Source organism: Microtus oregoni, unplaced genomic scaffold, assembly GCF_018167655.1.
Source record: "Microtus oregoni isolate MIOR12 unplaced genomic scaffold, Mior012 000037F_ref0000500, whole genome shotgun sequence".
In the NCBI taxonomy this organism is placed as follows: domain Eukaryota; kingdom Metazoa; phylum Chordata; class Mammalia; order Rodentia; family Cricetidae; genus Microtus; species Microtus oregoni.
This window is the reverse complement of record NW_024543096.1, coordinates 25,566,313-25,590,983: the sequence shown is the minus strand read 5'-3', so window position 1 is coordinate 25,590,983 and position 24,671 is coordinate 25,566,313. Positions and strand designations below refer to the sequence as shown.

The 24,671-nt window shown below is 43.6% G+C and overlaps 1 long non-coding RNA gene across 2 annotated transcripts in view; it reads left to right on the top strand.

The window, feature by feature from the left end:
- Positions 1 to 24,283, top strand: part of LOC121433272 — a 55,465-nt gene extending 31,182 nt beyond the window's left edge. For both annotated transcript variants that reach the window (XR_005972298.1, XR_005972299.1), the window contains exons 3-5: positions 12,494 to 12,751; positions 19,329 to 19,479; positions 24,114 to 24,283. This is a non-coding gene — a long non-coding RNA (uncharacterized LOC121433272). The remainder of the gene's footprint in view (positions 1 to 12,493; positions 12,752 to 19,328; positions 19,480 to 24,113) is intronic.
- Positions 24,284 to 24,671: the final 388 nt, after the last annotated feature.

The window sequence follows — 24,671 nt, the reverse complement described above, 5'->3', positions numbered from 1 at the left end:
TTTGTTTTTAACTAAATATTCCTCACAGGTATGGCCAGCAGCTCCGGTTCTTAGTTAATTTCAGATGCAGTCAAGTTGACAACCAAGAATAGCCATCACATGTCCACCCCTTGGCAACTTGACATCTCCATATCATGCTAATTTTCAAATGCAAGCAAGAACCAGATCATAATCGTGCCTAACATGACATAACTATTTCATGAACAACTGCAAATGCTTTATATATTTTAGACTATGTATAAGTTAACTCAATTCAGGAAATAACCAGGCTAGCTAAAAGATAAACAATTATATTTTTATTTATTATAAGAGGAAAACTCATGAAACTGAAACAAGAAGTCCAAGCTCAGCTGTGCCGTGAGGGAATGAGAGAGAAAGAGAGAGAGAGAGAGAGAGAGAGAGAGAGAGAGAGAACACCTGGGTAACACCCTGACTTGGTCCCACCTCTTAAAGATAATTGGTTAACAAGGCTTCCCCATCAAGACTAGGCAGCAATATCCTTTGAGGGACATTCTTTTAATATCTCAAAACTCAATTATGGCAAGCACTGATAGTTTCTCAACTATCTTATTTACTGTTCTGTTGCTGTGAGCAGACACCAGGACCAAGGCAACTTATAAAAGAAAGCATTCAATTGCTTATAGTTTAGGGGGTTAGTACATGATCACATGGTGGGAAGCAGACAGGCTTGACGCTGGGGCAGTAGCTGAAGCTTTACCTTCTGATCCACAGGCAGCAGATTGGGGGTGTTTTACAGGGAGATAGAGAGAGAAAGAGATAGAGACAGAGATAGAGACTGAACTGATAAGGGCTTTTGAAACCCAGTGATGCATCTCCAGTGAGGTCAAACCTCCTAATCCTTCCCCAAACAGTTCCGCTCCCCACGACTAAGAATTCAAATATATGAGCCTAGCAGGCCTTTCTTATTTAGAACACCACAATACATGTGGAAACATTTTGTATACTAAAGATATAAAAATTAACTTAAATATATATCAACAGCTAAGTGCTTAAGAGAATGAATACACACACACACAGATACATAAATATTATTCGCTCAGAGAAAAAGAACTGGAGCTGGACATGGCATATTTATAATTCCAGGAGTTGGGAAGCTGAGACAGGATAATTTTCATGAGTTCAAAGCCAGCCTGGGCTACAGTGTGAGACTTACATTAAAAACACACACACACACACATATATGTATGTATACACACACACACACACACACATATATAGATATATATATATATATATATGCTTCATCAATCAATACTTTAAAATATGCCAGGTAATATGGTAAATACTTAATAATTATTTGCCCAATCGGAACTATTATTTTGGTTTAATAGGCTGATAAATGTATCATATTTGCTTATAGGCTAACAAGTATTTATTGACTTATAAATCTGGCCATTGGATTTCTTGTTCAAATTAGTTGATAGTTTCGTTCTTTGTGCAGCGATAGGAAGTCTAAACCGTGGGGCAGAGCCATGGCAGGACAAGACTGTGAAACATTTCCTCTACTCTTTGACAGAGTATTGGTTCAAAGGAGTGGTGTAGCCAAAACTGTAACCAAAGGTGGTTTATTGACTGTCTATGTCAACTTGACACAAACTACAGTCATCCGAGAGCGGGGAACTTCAACTGAGAAAATACCTCCATAAGATCTAGCTGTAGGCAAGCCTGTAGAGCATTTCCTTAATTGGTGAGCAGTAGGGGCAGGCCCAGCCCTTTGTAGGCGAGGTCATTCCAGGGCTGGTGGTCCTGGGTTCTATAAGAAAGCAGGCTGAGGAAGCCATGGGAACAAGCCAGTCACCAGCACCCCCCATGGCCTCTGCATCAGCTCCTGCCTCCAGGTCTCTGCCTTGGTTGAGTTTCTGTTCCGACTTCCTTCAGTGATGAGCTACAATGGGGAAGTACAAGTTCAATAAACCCTTGCCTCCTCAATTTGCATTTTGGTCATGATGCTTCCAAAAAATTCTGAAGGAAAAATATTATTACAGTAGTTTTGGATGGACTCCCACCTTAATGTAGACTTTGGGCCCTCTCTCCCATTGCCCTGGTAACACTAGAAATGTAAGCATCAGCTTTGCCCAGTCTTAGGCATTAAAACCCCATACAAAAAGGTGGAGCTGTCAGGGCTTTGCCGAAATCAATAAAAGAAAACCACTTCCTCCTGATCCAAAGAATGAAGTTTACCTTTGACCCTGGGTGGAGACATGACATTCTGACCTACTCCCAAGATTACTGCATTGTATATTATTGCCTCTTCCCTTGAGAATTAATCCAGCTGAGACAGTCAATCATAGGCCTAGGAGACAAGCCCCGCCCCTTCTGCCCAGGAAGGCTGATTCTGCTGAAGACAAGCCAAGGAGAGGGGAGGAATAATTATCCCCAAGGAGATAAAGTGCTTACTCTTTCCAAATACTCCATGCAATTGCTTGCAGATCTTCCATAAAGCAGCATTGCAGAGCTGACCTGCTTTTCTCAGGAAAACATAACTCTCCCTCTCTTCTGTTTCTAACCAAAGCCTCTTCCATTGCCATCTCTTGACTATTCAAATAGTAAAATTCAAAACTAAACAAGGGATTTTTGCATTTCCCTTTCTTACTTCACCGGGTCCTGCATGGGAAGCAAGGGAAACTGGGTCAGAATAATAAGGACATAGCTTGCCAAAGCACAAATCATTGGGTAGGAAGAGTAATTGTGTAAGGTGGCCGATTGATAAACCGTAAACAGGGAGGAGGTGGTAGAACTCTTCTCTGAAGCCAAAACAAACAAAAACCAACCAACCAAACAAACAAACAAAAAGTTAGTACAGAGCCTCGTACTTCTGAAACCTGGTCTCACAGGAAATCAGGGATGGGGCACCATCCTGGGGTAGCTGCCTGGCTGTCCACGAATCCTTTGTGCCCACAGAACACTTAAAGGAGGCTCAGTATTTCCGGGTGGTGGTAGATTTCACCTTTCCTGTTCATCCCACGCTTTCAGAAGAAACCATTCCCCCCATGTTTAAAGAGTGAAGTGAACGGCAGACTCTTGTCAGTGAGAACCTGCCACGGTCCCTGGAGACACAAGCATCGTCTCTACCTTAGCACACGCGGCCCGCTAGTTTAGGGATGATAGAACCAAGGCTGTTGGGACGGTAGCTTTTCTGAAGAAGGGCTCATAGCTTACTCAAGAAAATGTTCACAATGAGATGGCTTTTGCTATTTTCAAAGTGTCTAGGTGTGTGTGTTTCAACCTGGTTTTCTGTAAATATTTCAAGATGGTTGCTCTCAACGGGGAGGAAAGAGGCGGCGCATTCCTTCAAGAACGAGGCCCCCCCCCCCAAAAAAAAGAACGAGGCCCAGCTGCTGTCTAGATTTCATTTCAAGTGACTGGTTCCTGAATGATAAGTGCGTCTTTGCTGATGTTGATTTTAATCCAGGCCTAAGAAATGAAAGAACAATTTTGTTCTTAGTATTCTGGAAATTTCCTGTTTCTGTCGAGCAGGACCGAGGACCCTGAGGAGTGAAGAGACCCTTGTGAGGGTGGGGCTCCTCCTGGACTTGTGAGGGTGGGGCTCCTCCTGGACTTGTGAGGGTGGGGCTCCTCCTGGACTTGGATGTTTTGGCGGCTGATGGAAGAGTTGGGGCAGAATCCTCAGCTATGAGGTGCCTCTCCCATGTGTCCTAGTGTGAAGGGAGCATTTTATTTCTCAGACTATTTATTTTTCTGTTAGTGTTTCACTGGGGAAGGGGTGGTATTTTTATTTCTCATTATCTAGTTGATTTGAAATCCATACCACGAAGGAAGGAAAATTACTAGTAGAGGCTTCGGAGGAGCGGTTACAATTACAGAAATTATGTTAGGAAAAAGAACGCCATCCTCGAGAAACTATTACTTCTCTGGTGGAGACACAATTAGGGAACAATAGAAGGCAGTTCACAATCAAGAGCTGGCTGTGTAGGGTGGGCAGAGAGCAGCTCCACATGGATTCGGGGAAGGGCTGAAGATAAGGATACAGCTCAGCATCTCTGGCAGCCATTGGCTTCCAGAGAGGAACGTCTGCATTTTCCTCAAGACTTAGCCCACTTTGCGAATCTATCCTTAATGGACGGGATCAGAGCTTTTTCTGCTCGGTGGCATACCGGTGACAGTAGAGCCTGGCTAAATGGGATGCGGAGATAAGTCACCTACAGCAGGTCTCCCTGGCATCCAAGTGAGCATGCAGCAAGATGGCCTCCGAATGACAAGCACTCGCTTCCGTCTCCCTGACAACAGTTTCTGCAGAGCGGAAAACCATTAAGAGGTGGATCACTGCAGTGATAGCCTGCATTTTCCAAGGGATAAATCTTTTCTGCAGCAGAGGGTGGCAGCTACATTTCAGTTCCCTGGCTCCCCTCCTGTATGCCGTGCCCAGAGTGGCTCAAAGGCCAGCAGTGGCTGATGGTAACTATTTCTCACAGGGTGTGAGGCAGCGGGGAGAAATTGCTCCTGATTTACAGAGACACCACCTTCCTCGCACTCAGGGTGAACATCCGCTAGGCCATGGGTGTGAGCGGTTTTCAGCTGTTCCCTAGAGAGCGGGATGCCTATAGCTATCAAAAGATTCTGATACATCCCAAGTTTTGACCTGCATACACCCTGAAAGAGAAATTCTTCTTGGGGGGAAAATAAAAACCATTTTCTCTGGCAGATATGGTGAGCATGACAAGAAGCTCCAGCAATCAGGACTATATTCAAGTTCTAATCAAAGGCGGTAATTAATTGAGACCTGGCTCACCTGTCTGCCAGCAGGGCCCGAAACCTGCCTCAATTGCTTCTTTCAGTCACAGGCTCGGTAGAAGACGTGCCGTTCACGGCGTGGGCTGTCTTGACTCCTTTTCCTGTTGTTATAAAACACCTTGAAAACAACTGAGGGGACAGTTCACCACCGTTCAAGGGCTTGGTCCGCCATGGCAGCCAGTCAAGGCATAGGAACTTGAAGCAACTGGCCACCTCACATCCACAATCAGGAAGTAGACAGATACAGATGCCTCTGCTTGTTAGCTTTTCCCTTTTTGTAGTCTAGATGCCAAGCTCAGGGTGGTGCCCTCCACTCTTAGGGTCAGTCTGCCCAGGTCAGTTGACCTTCAAAGCAAGCCCTCCCAGGCGTGCCCAGAGCTAAGTAATTCCTCACAAGTGAGCCCAGGCTCGTCTTCTAGGCCACTCAAGATCCTGTCAGGTTGACAGCGCTAACGCTCGCAGTAGCCGCGACCTCAGAAGAATACTTTGCTTGGCTATGGTTTTGTTCTTTTCTTTACTAAGTGTGAAGATATGAGCAAGCACATGGGTTATTATGGTGACCAGATTATATCTACTGTTATAGATGCTTGGTGCCAGGGGGCAAACCCAGGGTTTCATGCACGCTGGGGAAGCACCCCCAATGAGCTGCATCCCTGTCCCATGACCGGATTTTAGTGTGCATTTAAAAAAAAGTTAAGTTCCTTTTGTGAGAAATGTCTTTCTACATCAATGAGTAAAGGCATGAATAGTAAAAGAACACTTTGTTTACTAACCATAAAAACATTTTTGCTTTTTTAATCTCATGATCTGGATTGAGTGGCTGAGTTGAATCAGGCTGTGAAAGAACAGCTTGTGTTCAAGATCCCCGAGTCCCAGTAATTTCAGAAATCTAAATGGAGACTATTACCTGCCAATTGAGATAATAGTAACGACAGCTCATAGTTCTCAAGGCTTTTTCACGTGCAGACACTATGAGTTTACGTGTTATTTCCTCATAACCCTCATAACTTTCATGTTCCTTTGTGTTACTTTTCTATGGCTGTGACCAAACACCAGGACCTAGACGACTTATAAAAGAAAGCATCTAATTAGACGTGCAGTTTCAGAGGCTAAGAGTCCATGGTGGTGGCCCAAGGGCATGGGGACAAGTTCACAGCTTGAGTCACCAGTAGGAGGCAGAGAGGGAACACTGGGATTGGCAGGAGTCTTCTGAGGCCTCAAAGCCCACCCCCACCCCCAGTGACACACCTCCTCCGACAGGGCTAAACCTTCTAATCCTTCCCAAAGAAGTCCATCAATGGGGCTTGAATGAACATGAAATGAAATTTAAACCCTGGCAATCCTGAAGCATGCATGGGCAGCCCGTATGGCGGTTCTGTTGAACTTGTCCATACTGGGTTTCATTCATGGTCAAAGTTGATGAGGATGACTGACCAGGTCTCTCTTTCTCAAGAGGGCACCAGATCTCATTACAGAGGGTTGTGAGATCTCATTACAGAGGGTTGTGTTGCTGGGAACTGAACTCAGGACCTTTGGGAGAACAGGCAGTGCTCTTAACTGCTATTAAGCCATATGAGCCCATGGAGGTAATTCTCATCTAAACAGTTGCATCCTTGCTTGGCAGACAAGGAGAAAGACATGAAAGATATAAACTTGGCCAGAGTTATAAGACCAAGGGAGGGGCGGAGCTGGGCCCACGCTCATGCAATTTAATGTCAAATCCACGTCCATAACCGTTGAACTCTTCCGCACAGCATACTTTAAAGAAAATCCGTGTAAGCTGGGACATGGTTCAGCTGTTCAAGCAGGGTTTACCTTTTCTTCAAGGCAGAACATGTTTGTCTTGGTGCCCAAGAAGGCATGGTCTAGGTTCTTCAAGATCTGAGCAGCTCTCAGCTGGTTCAGGTAACTGCCTCTTAAATTCTATGTCCCTGCCACAGAGACAGGGATTAGAAAGAGGAAATCTCAGAGAGAGAGAGAGAGAGAGAGAGAGAGAGAGAGAGAGAGAGAGAGAGAGATTTTATTTCCCCCAAGAAGTTGTTCAAATCTAAGTGTGGGTGGGATAACTACTTTCAATCGCTCATTCATTCAGGCTGGCGTTGTCACTTGTTTGACCTTGTTTACACAGTCTAAGAAGGTCATTCCCGGGTCAACTAATCAAGGCCTGCCACCTACTCAGAAAACAAGACCCTGACTGTAAAAGTCAGATTAACCCGGTTATTATCTGGCTTGCTGTATTTGCACTGGCCCTGCCCACATGTGCCCACAGCACCTCATCGTTCCTGTAAATGTAGGCAACTCTGTATGTTTTTCCTACTTGCTAAACAAAAACCATTAAGTATTGATTTTTCTTCAGAGAGTGCGCCAGAGAAATTTCCCTTAAGGATTCGAGCGAAAACAGTGAAAGTATTGTTCAATACATCATATTTCTGGAAAGGTTGCCACTGGTTTTTATTAGACACATGGGCTGAATTCCTTTAAGCATGCTTTTATTCCTCTTACAGGACTGGATTTGTTTAGTGTTTGGTTTTCACTGTCGGCTTTAAGGAATCCGCGCTTGGTAGCCCAGGGGAGAGGCCTGAGGCCTGCGCACAGGTTGCGTCTCCATTCCGCACGGTACCATTTAGCCACACCTGGGATTACGATTATCTGGCTGGGCTAAACAGAGTCTTGTAACAGCTAAAGTAAAAAAAAAAAAAAAAAAAAAAAAAAAAAAATCGTGAAAAAGGAAACCAAACCTCTCTTTAAAAAAACGAAGTGCCTAGCTATCTCTCCTCTCTTGAAAACTGCCTTTGCCCCATCTCTCACTGTTTGCCTGACCTCTGTGGGTATCCCAAAGGCAATAATACACTTGCTGGAAGATTCAAAGCTAAAATCCACAAATGAGAGAAAGCGTGGGATCTTTATCTTTCTGAGCCTGTGTTCCTTCATTCAGAATGATTGTTTCCAGCTCGATCCGTTACCTGTGAGTTTCATGATTTCATCTTTCTTAATAGCTAAATAATATTCTGTCGTGTGGATATGTCACGTTTTCGCTGTCCGCTCATCAAGGATGTCAAAGCCAGAGGCCGTGGGTGTTTGAAGGCAGCAGTGTGGGCAGCTGCACGTAGGAACTCTCGGCGACGGTGCCGTCGGCTGCTTCTGTTGTGTCTGGAAGACCGTTCCCTTGGAGTCACCCTCCACCTCTGGCTCTTGCAAGCCTTCTGCTCCTTTTCTTCGTAGATCTCTGAGTATCTTGGTTGGACAAGCATGCAAAAACCAGTAATTGCGGTGACAATTCCCATCCTGCCATGTGAGACTCGAGTCCTGCCTGTCCCCATAACGACTTGAAAATGAGGAGTTACTGAACAAAGCGCTTGGGAAGGCTTGTAATTTCAGCTAATTAGCTACTGCATTTTAAAATTAGTTTGAGAAGTTTTGTACAGTGTGTTTCTGTCATGCCTACCCCTCCCCAGCCCCTCCCAAGTCACCCCGATGCCTATCCGGCCAACTCTGTGTCCCCTGCCACATCCATCTAGTCCAGTTTGCGCTGCCCATCTTTCTTGGATGTGTGGCCTTCCACCAAAGCGTGGTTGACTTACCAGAAGCAGCGTCTTTTTTCTTTTATTCACTGCTGAATTTTTCCGTATTTTTTTATTTGAAATTTTTTTCTCATACAATATATTTTGATCATGGTTTCCTCTTTTGCAACTTCTCCCGCATCTCCCCGACCTCCTTACCTATCCACCCAACTTCATGCCCTTAAAACAAAACAAAAACAAAGCAAAAGGTGAAAATCAAAAGAAGTAAAAAAAAAACAACCCAATAGAACAAAAACTGCCAAATCAAAAAGAAAAGTCTGCAAAATAAAACAATATTTTATTTTTAAAAAATACGTTTATTGATTGATCAATTTATTGATTTATTTGAGACAGAGTCTCTCTACGTATAGCCCTGGCTTGTCCTGTAATTCACTATGCAGACCAAGCTGACCTCAGACTCAGAGATCCACCTCTCTCTGTCTGCCACAGCACACTGTACTGTGGAGGGTGCTATTGAGGCTTGACCCATGAGGTGACTTACACTGGACTTGGATGGATGAGAAGCTGTTGAAAGACACCGAGTGGGGGAAAGGGAAGGAATTCCAGGACGGGAGAAGATGAGCGGAAGTGACCGGTATGGCAGGCTTCTGAGGATGTGACCTAGCATGTAGGAGGCTAACTTGAGGGTCTCACTGTGAACAGCACTGGACTTGGACTCTGCTTTTGTCTGCTGCCCACTTATGCATGTGTCTGTTCTTTCCTCTTTCAACCAGGCATGGTCCACACCTTTAGCCCCAGTAGTGGGGAAGCAGAGACAGGCAGATCTTTGCGAGTTCCAGGCCAGTGAGGTTTATACAGTGAGTTCCAGGTCAACGAGGGCTACATAGTGAGACCCCCAACTACAACAAAACAAAGCAACAATCTGCGTTTATTTCTCTCTGTGTGTGTTCATGTGTGTGCACGTGCCATGATGTGTAGAGCAGAGTTGGTTCTCTCTTTCCACCATGTGGGCCCTGGGCGTGGCTCTCAGATCATCAGGCTTGTTGTCTGTGGGCTCCTACACCTGCTCAGCAATCTTTCTGGCCCCGCTTTGGTGTTCTTGTGTGTCTTCTTCCCTCTGGGAGCCTCTCTTCCTCGTATGTAGGTTAACTCCTTGCATCAGGCATGGTATTGATGCTAGGTTCTTCCAACAAACTTCTCTTAAGTCCTGTGGAGAGACCCCATGGCCATGGCAACTCTTGTAAATGAAAACATCTATTTGGGCTGGCTTACAGTTTCAGAGGTTTAGTTAAGTTATCATGGTGGGACAAGGCGTTGTGTAGGCAGACATGGTACTAGAGAAAGAGCTGCGAGTCCTACATCTTGATCCACAGGCAGCAGGAGTCTGTGTCTACACTGGTAGTAGCTTGAGCATAGGAGATGTCAAAGCCTGCCGGTGTTATCCACAGTGACACACTTCTTCCAACAAGGCCTCACCTCCTTAGGGGCTGATGGGGGCCAATTACATTCAAACTGCCGTGTATGTGTATGTGTGCATGTGTGTGTTTTGTCTACGTGCATGTCTGTATAGCATCCTTGGTGGCCAGAAGCAGGTACTGGATCCCCAGAGACTAGAGTTATAGACAGTTGTGAGTCACCGGGGAATTGAACCCAAGTCCTCTGGAAGAACATCCAGTGCTCTGAACTGCTGATCCATCTCTCCAACTCATAACTCAGTGTCCTTGAAACCTTTCCTTTAGGCCTGTTTTGAGGCCTCCTTGCCTGCTCTCTGCGATTGTTTGAGCCGAGTCGGTTGATCTAAGTAACAAGGGTATAGGGAGATTGTTGTTCTTTTTAAAAAATGCTGCAAGATCCCCGGTGGCAGTAGGCAGCAGAAATACTGTAGGTCCCAAATGGTGGCGGCGGGCCATGTGGTGGCAGGCAGCAGGCTCTGGGAGCAGCCAGTCCCAGGCAGAAATGGCTGCCAGTCCCAGAGCTGTGGCCCGAGCGGTGGTGGTGGTGGTGGCGGGCCATGTGGCGGCAGACAGCGGGCCCTGGGAGCAGCCAGTCCCAGGCAGAGACAGCTGCTGGTCCCAGAGCAGTGGTGGCGGGCCATGTGGCAGCAGGCAGTGGGCCCCAGGCAGAGTAGGCTGCTGGTCCCCGAGCAATGGCTGGTTCCAGGCAGGGAGACACATGGCGGGCGGGCAGAAGACAGAAACATGGATAGACACGACATGCAGGGTGAGGTTGAATGTTTATTCAGGGGGTTATGGAGGAGGAAGGGTGAAGGGGGGACAGAGAGAGGGAGAGAGAGGGAGAGAGGGAGAGAGAGAGAGAGAGAGAAGAGGAGAAAGAGACAGAGAAGGGGGGAAGCAGAGAAGTGGGGAGAGAGGCAGAAGCAAAGCTCCCTCTCTGAGAGGAAGATGGAAAAGAGAGCGAGCTCAGGTCGGAAGCTGAAGATCAGCCTGCCTCAGCGGATGGGGAGGGGAATGGGTGTGGCTTGTCTCTTAAAGGGACCAAAACCATAACATTCCCAGGTCTTCCTTATAATAAAAAGCACGCACATCAAGGAAGCAGAAAAGGAAGGGCCCAAGATGACGGCAGGCAGGTCAGAGGTAATGGGAGTGGGCATGGCTTGTCCCTTAAAGTGACAGGAAAGCACAACATTGACACGGCCTTTGGTGGCCAGGCCTGAATCTAGGACTCCAGTAGTCATTAACCTGGCTCAACCCAGCTATGTGGGAGAAGAACACGAAATTCAGAGCATCTAGCCAGTTTTGGCTTAACGGTGGGAGCCTTTTAGGATATAAGATGTCTGAAGCACTGGAACAACTCTTTCGAGCCATGTGGCCAAACACCAACCATTTTCAGGGGGAGCCTCTCCCTGAAGCCATCTCTTGTTCCTTCTCCTTACCTCTTCCCATCGCAAACCATACTTCCTGAGCTTTTCGAGTCTGCTTTATCTAGCTCTTATACTTACAGAACTGGTCACAGCCCCGCATGTGGAGCATACAGAAGTAGAGTAAATGGCTAATACAGTGGTTAGTTTTAATGTCCACTCACCACAGATTAAAATGGCCTGAGTAGGGAGCCTCAGATGAAAGTGGGGAGACCCACTCCCAGTGTGGGTAGTGCCTTCTGGTGGGACGAGTGAGGCAGCTAGCCTTGAGGACTGAGGTTCTTAGCCTCTCAGATGTAAGACAAATATTATTATTTTAACATAAATTAATTTAAATATATGTATTATATACTACTATATGTTATATACTAAATCGTGATATATATTCTTTTCCTTGAAACAACCCAGAGTGATACAATTGGGATAAAAAGAGAAATGAAAAATATCTTCATCTCTAGATAAGATGGACTGTTCCCCTCATCAGTTTTTTTCTCTTACCTTACTCCATAATTGTGATATAATGTTGAATCAAGCAGGAGAATGGAAAGCACAGCTATATAAACTGAGAGACCCTTGTTAACCCCTGCTTTCTCTAACCAACACAGAGGATAAGGTTAGGAAGACATGACAGTCACCATCATGGAAGGTGATTGCCCCCTGGGGTTTCAGGAATGCGGCTGCTGGTGTCTGAGGAAGGCCTGAGGTGATCGCAGCAGACAGCAGACAAACCCTTGGAGATTCGCCTCTGAGTTCTTCCACCAGCTTGAGCTCCTTCAGCGGGAAGGAGACGATGCGGAAGGGAAACCTCCACCTTTTCTAGACTGCTAGTGTCTAATTTTGGTGGCTCATGGGTGTTCACGGGGCGAAAATCTACCGTTTTCCCAGACTCAAGAAAACCAAGTTCTAGTGAATTCGTGGTATGTTGTTTCTCCTATGTTCATGTGAAAGATAAATTCTCTGAGTGATGCAGGGTTCAGTACCAAGAGAAAGAAAGAAACAAAAGCCAGGCAAATAACAATCTACAACAAAGACACCAAAGAAATCAACCAGGGGCCAAGTTTACCCTTTCCAGAAGAATTCTCTACCGATGGTCAATTTACAAAATGTTCTCTTAACTAACAGGACCCTCTGTGGTGCTTGGTGTGTCTTCCTTTTGCAGAGACCCAGTTAACATGTGGTGTTTTGAAGGCTCTTGAATATTACAAACTCTTGTACTTAGCAAGGGTACAGGCGGGGCACACAGGCTACCTCTATTTTTCCTTGAGGTTTTAAATGAAATCAGTGGCCTCACTTACTTGTCTCAATTTTATTTTCCCATTAGGAAAGAACACGGCTCAGACGGATGTGCTGGAGGAAACGCACCAGGAAATCCCAAGCAGGGCGCAATCAGTCACCATTAATGCCCAGAAGGATCAAAGCTACTTGAAGAAATACAGCCACTTACGGATGGACGGGAAAATTGAATTCATGAAGCCGTGCCTTCTCCGTGGGCGATTTCCCGGAGCTGAAGCACTGGAATTGCACGCTGACCGTGAGTGCCAGGCTTTCCCCACTGCAGTTAGCACACTTTAAAGAACAGGTATTGAATTTTAGCTGATTCCAGCATCATCTTTTTCAACGCTATAGACAGCTGTTAAACCATAAAACATTTTGAGATTTAAAGCTCTTGCCTTGCGAGATTTTTTTTCCCCTCTGGGTCTATGAAATATTGTGTGAACAAATTGATTACTTTAAGATGGGAAGGTATTTAGTAGACATCTTCAAGTCGGTATTAAACCTTTTAAAAATCAATAAAAAGTTTGAACATTTGCTTAACCTATGTAACCTAGAGGTAGAGTAATTTGAATCTGATGAAAGGGAATTAGAACAGCACAAACCATTTGATGAGGGCATTCTCATAGAATTCTAATGGAACTCAAATAATAAGCGTTTTCATGGTTTTCTTGCATGCTTATTTTTAGTCTTGGATTCTGCAAGTTACTAGGGAGTTGCTCGCATGCATGGGAAATGCAATTCTCCTCTTGTGCAAACTTGACACAGTGCTTACCCCTCTGCTTTGATTGCATTTGCGTGTTCATTAATGTAATCGAAACTTGTAGCTTCCCCCGAGTTTTCACAGGCGTGTTCCTAATCAGCTGCTGGTGTTTTCCCACATGTCACATCAGGATAGCCAGGCAGGGCTAGTTATTGATGAAGAGGGACAAAGTTATGCAGAGGAAGGGAGGAGGAGAGGGCTTTCGGCTTACTCCGAGCCCATGCGGGTGGGGTCCGGTCAGTTCCCAGAGGGATGATTGGAGAGCCAGGCAGCAGTCATTCTAAGCCCTCAGCTTGAACTACTGAAGTGGGGTGTCCGAAGAGACGTGATGTGGACATCAGCGACATTCACTCCAGAAAGAGGGTTCATCTCCAAGAGACGATAGCTATCTTTCTTCCCCAGCTGGTCTCCAAACTGCAAATCCAAGGGACTCCTGGTCACCTAAGTGTAATCTGGGTTATTTCCAGTGTGTTTTTAAGGCTTGACAGTGATGTTGCAATGGAAAGGCATAGAAGAAAACAAGGCTTCTGATTTTTCTCAGCCTCTGGGTGAGTTAGTCTGAGGGCACTTCCTCACAGGGTATATGTATGATAATTACACAGTCTGTCTTTGCAGCCAATCAGGATATGCTTACACAGCTTAAACAAACTGATCAGAAGTTAGAAATTAAACCCAATGGATATAGTAAAATAAAATTAGAGAAAATTTTCCAAGTTAAACGAAATGTTCGAAAACTCTTTTTTTGATCTTTTATAGATTAATAGAGGCAGAATGGAAAGAATTATGGAATTCCTACTCTTACCTGCTCTCACGTTTGCTTGTGCTAGCCTCTTTGTATGTATGTCCAATGAGATAAGGTCATGGGAATCCACAAGCTTTTCATTTAAAACCTTTTTTTAATGAGTACCAGGCTAGCTTTGAACTCATGACCTTCCTGCCTCAGCTTTTCTAAGTGCTGAGAATACAGGTGTATGCCACCAGTCCCAGCTAAAACTCTACCAAAATTGCTCTTAGTGGAATTAAATGAAAATGATTTGGTTGGCCAATTTGGTTGGCATCCTTCTTTCCAGTGATACCTTTTATTATAATTATTGCTATCATTATTATTAAAATTTTGTGTTTATGAGTGCTTTGCCTGCATGTATGTTTGTGCACCATGTGCATGTAGTACCCATGGAGACCAGAAGAGGGCATCAGATGCCTTGGAACTGAAGTCACAGATGGTTGTGAGTAACCACATGAGTGCTGGGAATTGAACTCAGGTCCTCTAGAAGAGCAGCCAGTGCTCTGAACCTCTGAGCCATCTTTCTGTTCCCATCCCTTCTAAATGCATTACTTTCTTTTAGAAGTGACCAGTAAGTGAACTGAGGTTACAAAAAAATTAGACCCCAAAAGGTACAAATTAGGAGAGACTGATTTCAGACTCTTAATGACTTCCAAAGATTGCTAGGAGATCTTTCCCATCTATGGCACATGACTGGGATAGGTCCTGATGACCTGACTAATATAAACAAAACCTTAGATGATGACAAGGACTTAAATAGTCCCAGGAAATTATCAGCTGAAGGAGAAAGTGAACCCTGGCTAAGAGCTTATAGTAATTTTTTTGGAGAGATTAACAACAACTATCCAAAAAGCAAGGTAATTCAATTTATAAAGATAATTAATTGGATTATTCCTCACATAGTATGGGACACACCAATAACTGGAGCCCCTACATTCTATACTGGTGCAAATCAATCAGGAAAGGCAGGTTACAAATCAGAAAATTTAAGTTGAAAAAAGCCCTTATAATTCTGTCCAAAAGTCAGAATTATATGCTATTTTCATGGTACTTAGGGATTTTAAAGAACCTCTCAACATAGCTACTGATTTGCAATATGCAGAAAGAGTTAGTCTGCATATTGAAACAGCTGAATTTATACCAGATGATACTGAATTGACTTTATTATTTATTCAGTTATAAGATACAATCAGGAAACATCACCTATACATAGCACAGTCTGATCCTAGATGGGTCTGCCAGGTCCTTTAGCACAAGATAATGCAGAAATTAATAAATTATTGATTGAAAATGTGCTGAGGCCCTCAGAATTTCACAATAAGCATAATTTCAATAGTAAAGATTTAAAAAAAAAAAAGATTTTTCCATCATGTGGCAACAAGCCAAGGGAATTATAAGGAAAGTCCTACTTATTCTTTATACAACCAAATGCTACTACCTGCAGGAAGTACCCCAGTAAGTATTCAAAGGAATGGAATCTGGCAGATGGATGTGTTCCATTTTTTAGAGTTTGGAACACCACACCCTTGATACCTATTTACGTTTTCAATGGACAACTGCTTTGAGTTCGGAAAAGGTTGATTCAGTAATCACACATTTGCTAGAAATTGTGGCCATCATGGGTATACCTGCACAAATATAGACATACAATACTCAAGCTTTATGTCTCTAAGAAAATGAAACAGATTTTTTTTTGTTTATTATAAGGTATATTACAGGTATACCACATAATCCTACAGGGCAGACAGTTATAGAAAGACCAAATTGAATTCTAAAGGATATGTTAAATAAACTGAAAGGAATAATAAAGACCCCCAAAGTGGATTGCATAATGATTAATTAACTTTGAATTTTCTAAGTGCTAATGAGGAAGGAACATCAGCTACAGAGAGACATTGGATAGTAGAATAAAAAAAAACTATGGAATTAAATCAGCTGATATACTTAAAGATGTACTGACTTTAGAATGGAAACCAGGATATTTATTACGTTGAGGAAGGAATTTTGCTTTTGTTTTTACAGGAGAAGAAAAGCTACAGATACTATCAAAAAAAGAATAATGGCATTTAAGCATTTTTAATAACATAAGTTCTTTTGTATGACAATGAGGAATGTCTGCTACTGGTAGCACCAATCTACTTCGGAGAAGATAATGGACATCAAAGAAACTCCACATTGAGTTTGCTTTCTTTGTGACCAAGTAAGCCACTGGGCAAGAAAATGCCCTTGTCTCAATGGTTGACTGTATCTGTCCTTACTGGACAAGAAGGACACAAAAGAAAGTGATTGCCAAACTTGTCAAGACAAAGAGGGTCAGCCTTTCAGAATATCCTGCTTCACACATCTGTAGGATATGCTAGGCCTATAGGCCAAAGATGGATGCCCTAACATTGGGATCACATGCTTTTAATGCCAGCACGAGGGAGGTGGAGACAGGAGCAATATGGCTGGGCAGGGAGAGGAACATAAAGGGGGAAGAGACAGGAACTCAATGGAGTCTGAGGTTGGTGGAGAGCATTGCAGGATCACCCCTATGTTTGTCTGAGCTTTGGTTGAGGTAAGATCTCTCTAGTGGCTTAGCTGCTTTGCTTTTCTGATCTTTAGGCAAGCTTTATTTATTAAAACACAGATAATATACCACTATAGCAGTAACTGTTGCCCACGACGGAGAGAAGCACCACTGTCTAGGGCGGCGATTGGTACTCATCTATGGGTATAAGCATTACTATGTAGGAGGCAGCTCAACAACATGTTCATTTAGTAAGACAGCTTACAGTAGGAGGCATGAATTCCCTCCTACAGAGCAGAAAGCAGTTGGTTACTCCAATAGTAGTCATGCCATTATTGTACCATAGACACATCTTGCCTGGCAGGTTAATTATAGAACGCAGGGTTTGAGTCTAGTTAACACCATTGGTGCCTTTTGTTCTCTGGTGACTTTATAGCATGTTCTAGTTCTATGAAGGCTAGCAAGAAGGGAGGACGTTCTCAGGTCAGTTTCAGCTTGATTCCTCTTTGTCCTGTAACCAAAGTATATTGTGTCTTCTGCAATAAGGACTTACCGTATAGTTCTTACCATCCAAGTGGGAAAACAAGGCCAATGGCAATAGCCTGTGTTATTTTGAGGAAGTCTTGGGCTACCCTGACCAGTAATTTATATTGACATATCTTACTGGCACTGAGATTTTCATTTAGTAACCCATGTCTTCTGAGGGAACATTGTCCACCCATGTGGACAACCCTGTTCAAACTCCTTTTAAAAATGATTATGTTTTTACCCTAGCTTAAAGAAGTAGTGGATTTCCATATACGTTTCTCGTAACAGCTTTATTTTGGTTAACTCGCTTCCTATCTATTGTCTCCCCTGTCCACTTACTCCCATCCCTGTTTAATCAAACCTTAAGTCCCCAGTGTCTCCCCTCCCCCTTCGTATCCTGTGTACCAACTGCTTGCTTTTGATGGGCCTTGTGGTGCACATCTATAATCCCAGCATCCAGGAGACTGGGGCAGGAGGATGCCTTGACTACCAGTCTGGCTAGAATTTGAGTGAGACTTTGTCTGAAAAACAGACAGACAAGTACATGAGTTAAAAGGTATGGTTGTACTGTGTTTTAAGCTCACAGGTTGGCTGTTAAGTGTCTTGAAAGCCAACACTTGTTTGAAGCATTTGGTGCTCAACTGAAGCTCTTGGTTGATCCCACTATCTAGTAGCAGAACGAAGGCCTTGATCTAGTGCGCTATGCTGACTACCAGCTGCACAAGCTGAGGGGCTTGGTTTCCTCATAAGAAAAACAAACCAGGTTGTAGACCACGTTGACCTCTGGGTGTCCCAAGCTTGCACATTCCAGGGAATCACGTGAAGTTCTTATCCAGATGCAAGGGACTCAATCACTTGTGGATCTAGTTCAGAGACGGATTCTGGCTCAGAGGTGGGCAGTGGGGCCTGGGACTGAATGTTCACTGCCCTTGCTTTTTCAAAGGCCATAACTTTGTTTTCCCTGCTAGAACGCTACATGAAAAACAAGTTATTATAAGCTGGATACCATGACTCACACCTACAATTCCAGCACCCATGAAGCTGAGGCAGTGGATTACCCAAGTTTGAGGCCACATAGTGAGTACCAGGCCAGCCAGTGCTATAAATAGCAAGACACTGTCTCAAACAATAACAACAAACAAACAAAGCTACAACAACAAAACACTCATGTTTGATTCTGTGAGCTCTGAGAGAGTGAGATGGTATTTTTTTTCAGTGGAAACCAAGGCAGGGAGCATTGAGGATACTTGGGAAGTGGGGGGTGTAAGCCCAGGAAGATGGGCATGAAAGAATGATTCTTGTCAAAGGGAAAGGTTCTCGGTTTGAGTTGCGCTGGGAGTGGGGTCTGAGGTGAATTTGGGGATGGAGGTGGGATTGAACCCAAGAGAATTTGCAAGGAGAATGGCATCTAATTTCCTATTGTGTTTAGTCCTTAATTGGGACTCGGCAGAACAACATGAGCCCCATATCTCTTTGATACTTTCCAAGGAGAGCCACCGTAAAACTTCAGCATTTCTGAATTTAATCCATTACAGGCTCCTATACTTAATGAAATTACAACAATTCAACAAATGATATAATTGCCATAAATACTGCTTTAATATAATTATGTGTAGCTCACTGGAACATGCTATTGCATTCCACAATATAATTATGACATATGCTGTTATCAAATTCCTTATCGAAGGCATGCAATGAATGCAGCTAACATGTTAATCAGGTGTTAGGGTTTCCACCTGACAATGTCCCAATTTAACAAAATGATAGGATAGCAAACACATTTTTCAGACAGCTAGGTGTGAGGACTGAGACAAAAGTGAGGGTGATTACAGTTGTAGATTTGGAAGTGAGGCCTCTGGATGACCCCCAATGAATGCCTGAGGGTAGTTAAAATGCAGTTACCTTCCTACATTTGCTGCTTTTTATATTGTCTTTTGGATCATTTTCTTAGGATAAATGCTCTAAACCCAGATGGGCACAAGGCTCAGCATTATACAGTGTCAAAGAGCATTTTAAGAGAAATGTTTCAAAGAGAGCCTTCTGCTGGATTTGTCTGTCCTAGCCCCTATTGGGAGCACTGTAAATTTGGTTATACTCTGATTTCTAGCTTGTAGGAGTACTTCAGGGGCCTCCCATGAGTGGGTGATCTCATCCACAGCTGGTTTCTGAGCCCTTCAGAGAGCTGACTCTTCATTGTTTAGAGGCAGAGCCTCACATGTTACAGGACGGCTTTGAACTCAGCATGTAGTTGAGTATGACTCTGAACTTCGGATCTTCATGACTCTGTTTCTCAAATGCAGGGATTATGGGATTGTGTTACCATGCCCAGTTTATATGGCACTGGGAACTGAATCCAGGGCATGGCAAATGTGGAGCATGTCCTCCACCAGCTGAGCTGTATCACCAGCCCTCGAAAAGCTGAGGTTTTGAAGGAATAGCCCACTCTGGGGGGTAAGTATCACTTTCTTCTTTTCTGCTGCAAGAGTCATTCATTGATTGGTCATAGGTGATATCCGGATAGCCTAAATTGATGGCTGGCTCCATCTGATAGTGATGATGATGAGGCTTCCTCCAGCATCACTGAAATAAAAGCTTTTCTCTCTCACGTTTAGCCTGTGGCATAACCAGAAACGAGTCACACACTATGATAGTAACTGGCACCCAGGGGTACCTCTCATCTTCATGGAGACCCAGTTTCATGAATCCCACTTTCTAGATGGGGAAACTGAGTCTGGAGATATTCTTCTCCTACTGTGGGGGCACTCAGGGTGTCAGCAACAGTCCTACAGAGCTAGGATTCCAGCTAAGGGAGACCACGGAACGGAAGGCCTTTGGACCACAATTTCAGAATGCTGTTGACTCTGTTTTATCTGGGGCATCAAGATTGGCATCAAGAAGTTCTTAAGTAACATCTAATTACTGACTAGTTCTAAGATGTGGTAAAATGAAAAGTGAGGTCAGGGCTTTGTTGCCACCATGCAGGCTGGCAGACGGTGAGAAAGCTGTGGCATTTACAGCAGGAAGCTGTTGTTTAGCTTCAGAGAAACCTGCACACCCGAGAGAGGAAAACTAGGGACCTTACAAAGTATGATTGCTTACTTTTCAATTTCAGTCTTTCAAGTAGTCTAATACTTCCTGGGACAAATAGAGTTTACTATGGAAATGTTTTCTTTGAAGATGCAATTTAAAGACAGATTTCTTGTACTCTCATTTGTGAATATATTGTCAACAAATTGCACGTATTTATTCAACTTGTCCAAATAAAAGTCCAATAAGGCTCAGAAATAGATTTCTCAGCAATTTGAATTTCTGATGCAGGGAAGGCAGCGAAGAGCTTGCTGCTTCATTCCTTCTCTTTGGATTAAAATCCAGGCAAAATGAGAGGCACGAGGAAACATTTACGCAGTGGATTTGTTAGTAGCTTTCACTGTGGTAATGGTTCCCTATGTGTAGATACATGTATATAAATGAGAACCACTCATCTCACCAAGTGCAACTTTTTGCATGGCATGTCTCATTAAAGCAATAAAGTCAGTAGACAAAAAACAAAGTGGAATAAAACTAATGCAATATAAGAGAATCATTAAATAATTTGAGATAGGGTTTCCCCGTGAAGACCACACTGATCTCAAACTCCTGCCTCTGTCTCCTCCAGATTGTGGGAATATAGATGTGTATCACCATGCACACAAGCTTGTGATGTGTGTGTGTGTGTACACGCACATGTTTGTGTGCACAAGTGTGCGTATCCATGTTTGTGTGTTTGGAGGCTAGAAGTGGATGTTGTATCTCCCCTATTGTTCTCCACTCTATTTTTTTTTTGAAACAGAGTCTCCCATTGGCCTGGAGTTCTTTGATATGCTAGATTGGCTGACTCATAAATCCTTGGGATTCTGGGGGCTCAGACTGCTCTCAGAGGGGATCTTCCCCCTCCTTGTCTCTTTCCCCTTTGCTATGGGACAATGATCTTGTATCCTGTAAAGCTTTATCTCTTGTATTGGTTTAAGAAAATGCTGACTGCCAGTAGCCAGGCAGGAGGTATGGGTAGGGTGACCAGAATAGGAAAATTCTGGGAAGAGGAAAGGTTTAGTCTGTAGTTGTCACCTAGACACAGAGGAAGCAAGATGAGAATGCCTCGCTGATAAAAGGTACCAAGCCACAGGGCTAACACAGACGAGAATTATGGGTTAAGATGTAAGAGTTAGTTAATAAGAAGCCTGAGATAATAGGCCAACCAGTTTATAATTAACATAGGCTTCCTCGTGTTTCTTTGGGACTGAACGACTGCGGGATCAGGCAGGGCAGAAACTGCTGTCAACAAATGGCGACCAAGTGACTAGGCTGACATGCATGGCCTGCCACCCACCTCAGGTCCGGGTCCCTGTACACCTGCTCAGGGTTAGGAGAAAAGCAGCTGAGAGCATGCCAGCAGCTCAGCACTCTCTGCCTGGGTAACTGGCCAGACTGGGTCTGCTAGTTGTACACAGGCAGGAGAGCATGCTGGATCCCTGCCTCCACACACAGAGATTTCCAGGCCACTCAGTGTGCTGCATGGCAGGTTTAGCTTTTACTCAGATAAAAAGGGTTTATGTACTGCTCTCCCAGAGTTGAGGTGGTGAGGATGGCTCCCACCCAGCAGTCCCAGAGCAGGTGATAAACTACCTCAGCCATGTTGAAAGACTCAGAGAGGTGGAGCCAGCATCTAGGGCTACTGAGACCAAGCTTCTTACCATTTTAAAAGTGCTCCTGTCTCGAAAAACCAAAAAAAAAAAAAAAAAAGTGCTCCTGGTCAGAAGATTATTACAGATACACAATAAAGACAAATTCAGATGTAAAAGACCTCTAAATGGATCACAGTGTTGAATAAATGTACGTAGGCATGGGAGAGATAAGAAACAGTTAAAAGAAAAGTAAATGGTTTTAAAAAAATAAAACAAAATCTTTAAAGAGACAGAGTAGACAGTCATAGATTAAGAGAGTATAAAGAAAAATAAGCCACATAAAGATGGAATATATACAGAGAGTATGGATTATGTATATTATTGTGTTTTCTTTGAATTTTTTTGACTGTGAATGAGTTAAGACAGAGAGACATCTCATTGCATGAGCTGCTAAGCTAAACCAACATATATATATATATATATATATATATATATATATATATATATATATATAATCTTGACTTTAAAATTTGGGCCTAAGAATATGTTGCTTTGGAAAAGAGGTTCTGCAGTTCTGCTTTTGTTTTCACAGAAGATGAGAACCTATGGATTCCTTCCAGACTAATGTGGTTTGATCAACCAAAACCCCCCTGAAGAATCTCTGATAGGAGTGTATTTCCCATATGATACAACATTTCAGAAGATCTCTGTTGGAGTTTTCTCTGAGTTCCAAATTCAGAACAGTCTCAAGACTGTTGGATGAGATGATCCAGCCTCACAGAATATTCCATATTCTTGACCATAATTCTTAATTTTCTTTAGGTCCCCATAAGATTATCAGCACCCCCAATTAGTAGGAAGTATTCTAGAAAACTATGCCCAAATTCCCAAAAAAATGGATTATGGATGTTTGTCTTTGTTTAGAGTGTTGGTTACAAGTTGTTATGGATAATAATAATAAAAAAGCTAAACAAAGGAGATTAGATTCAGAGTCCTTGTTTTTTTTTTTTAAGGGGGCTAACGTGTGGTGGGATAATGGTCTTGTATCCTGTAAAGATTTGTCACTTGTATTGGTTTAATAAAATGCTGATTGGCCAGTGGCCAGGCAGAAAATATAGGTGGGGAGATCAGAATAGGAGAACTCTGGGAAGAGGAAAGGCTCAGTCTGCAGTCATCACCCAGACACAGAGAAAGCAAGAGGAGAATGGCTCACTGATAAAGGTACTAAGCCACGCAGCTAACACAGACAAGAATTATGGGTTAAGATATAAGAGTTAATCCTAGCATTCGGGAGGCAGAGGCAGGCGGATCTCTGTGAGTTCGAGACCAGCCTGGTCTACAGAGCTAGTTCCAGGACAGGCTCCAAAGCCACAGAGAAACCCTGTCTCGAAAAACAAACAAACAAACAAACAATATATATATATATATATATATATGTTAGTTAATAAGAAGCCTGAGTATTATAATAGGCCAACCAGTTTATAATTAATGTAGGCCTTTGCGTGTTTCTTTGAGACTGAACAGATGAGGGACCAGGTGGGACAGAAACTCCTGTCAACACCCCTTCCCCTCCTCTCTTGTCCTCCTTGCTCCCCCATCACACACACACACACACACACACACACACACACACACACTTTGAAATAATATTTGTTTTCATATATGAAGGTGAAATATGACACAAAGAAGATGCAGACCATTCCTATTTAACCCCCTGGAGTTGGCAGGCAATGAAATTCAGGAAGGCCACTTGGAATCTGAAATACCAGCGTTCACCTCCAAGTGTGCCTGTGAGATGAGTTAATGTTTGGCAGGAGTGAGGAAGGCTTCAATCTGCATGGTAACAAGAAAAGGGGACAGAACGGCCTGCAAAATGGAAAAACTTACTTGCATTTGCAAGTAATTAAACACACAAATCTGAAAGTCTAAAGAGCTAAATAACAGATTTGGCAAGCACATATGTATTTTTTCTGGGCTGAGGGAAGAGTCATTAAAATGCAGAGAAATTTTTGCTTTTTCTAGGAATGGAACTTTATGTAGCTTCAGCATCCATCCTGGCAGTAGGACATCAGGGACAACTGTGGGGACAGGGGAGGGAAATGAACCTTTGCTCTGGAGTCCGACTGGGATCTTACCAGCTGAGAGAAAAAAGCTCCAGTCCAATTAAGAAAATTCACTGTGGAGTTTGTCTACACAGAGACATTATTTCAAACTTATGAACAGGAGAGAGGAACCAGTGGGGGAGTTTAGGGACTGGGACCTTGAAAACAAGCCATTCTGTTTCTTGTCTTGGCTGGAAGCCGTGAGTGTCCTTGGTCCTGTTGGCAGTCATGTCCTGGCTGGAGGCCTGATAGACCAAAATATTTAGGGACACTGGTTTATGTGCTGGTTTATTGTTCTTAATCTTTCTTCCCCTTTACATAGCAGGTTTAATGAGCACAGCTGCCTGGAAGCATTGCATGATGGGACTTCTGGAGGATGTGTCTGGAACCCCAGTCAAGATGCTGAGCTGGCAAGTTGCATGGCAAAGGACCAACCAGCTCCCCCCAAGCCCATGCCTCAACCCAGTAAAGTCTTCTTAACTCCTTGGGGATTTTTCCTAACTGCTCACCTATAATAAAATGTTTTCCGCAACTCACTCTTCTGCTGTCTGGGAAATGCAGCCATGAGTTAAAGGAGGAGGAATTTTAATGGTCATTGATTACCAGCCATCTAGTTCCTGATACTACTCACCTGAGGAGAGAAGACTGTCACAGGACAGAAGCCCCTTCACCTTGCTTTCCCCCTTTATCAATAAGAGTGTTAAAAAACCAAAAGGTCATGCGTAAGGCCTCCATGTATATGATCTCCGGGTTCTTGTTCCTTTCCAGGTGTAATCCCTGTGAATTTTTCTGGGAATATTACAAACAAAACTACACACTTCATTTGCATCAAAAGAAAGTGCTGGTGCTGGCTGGTTTTGTGTCACGTTGATACAGGCTA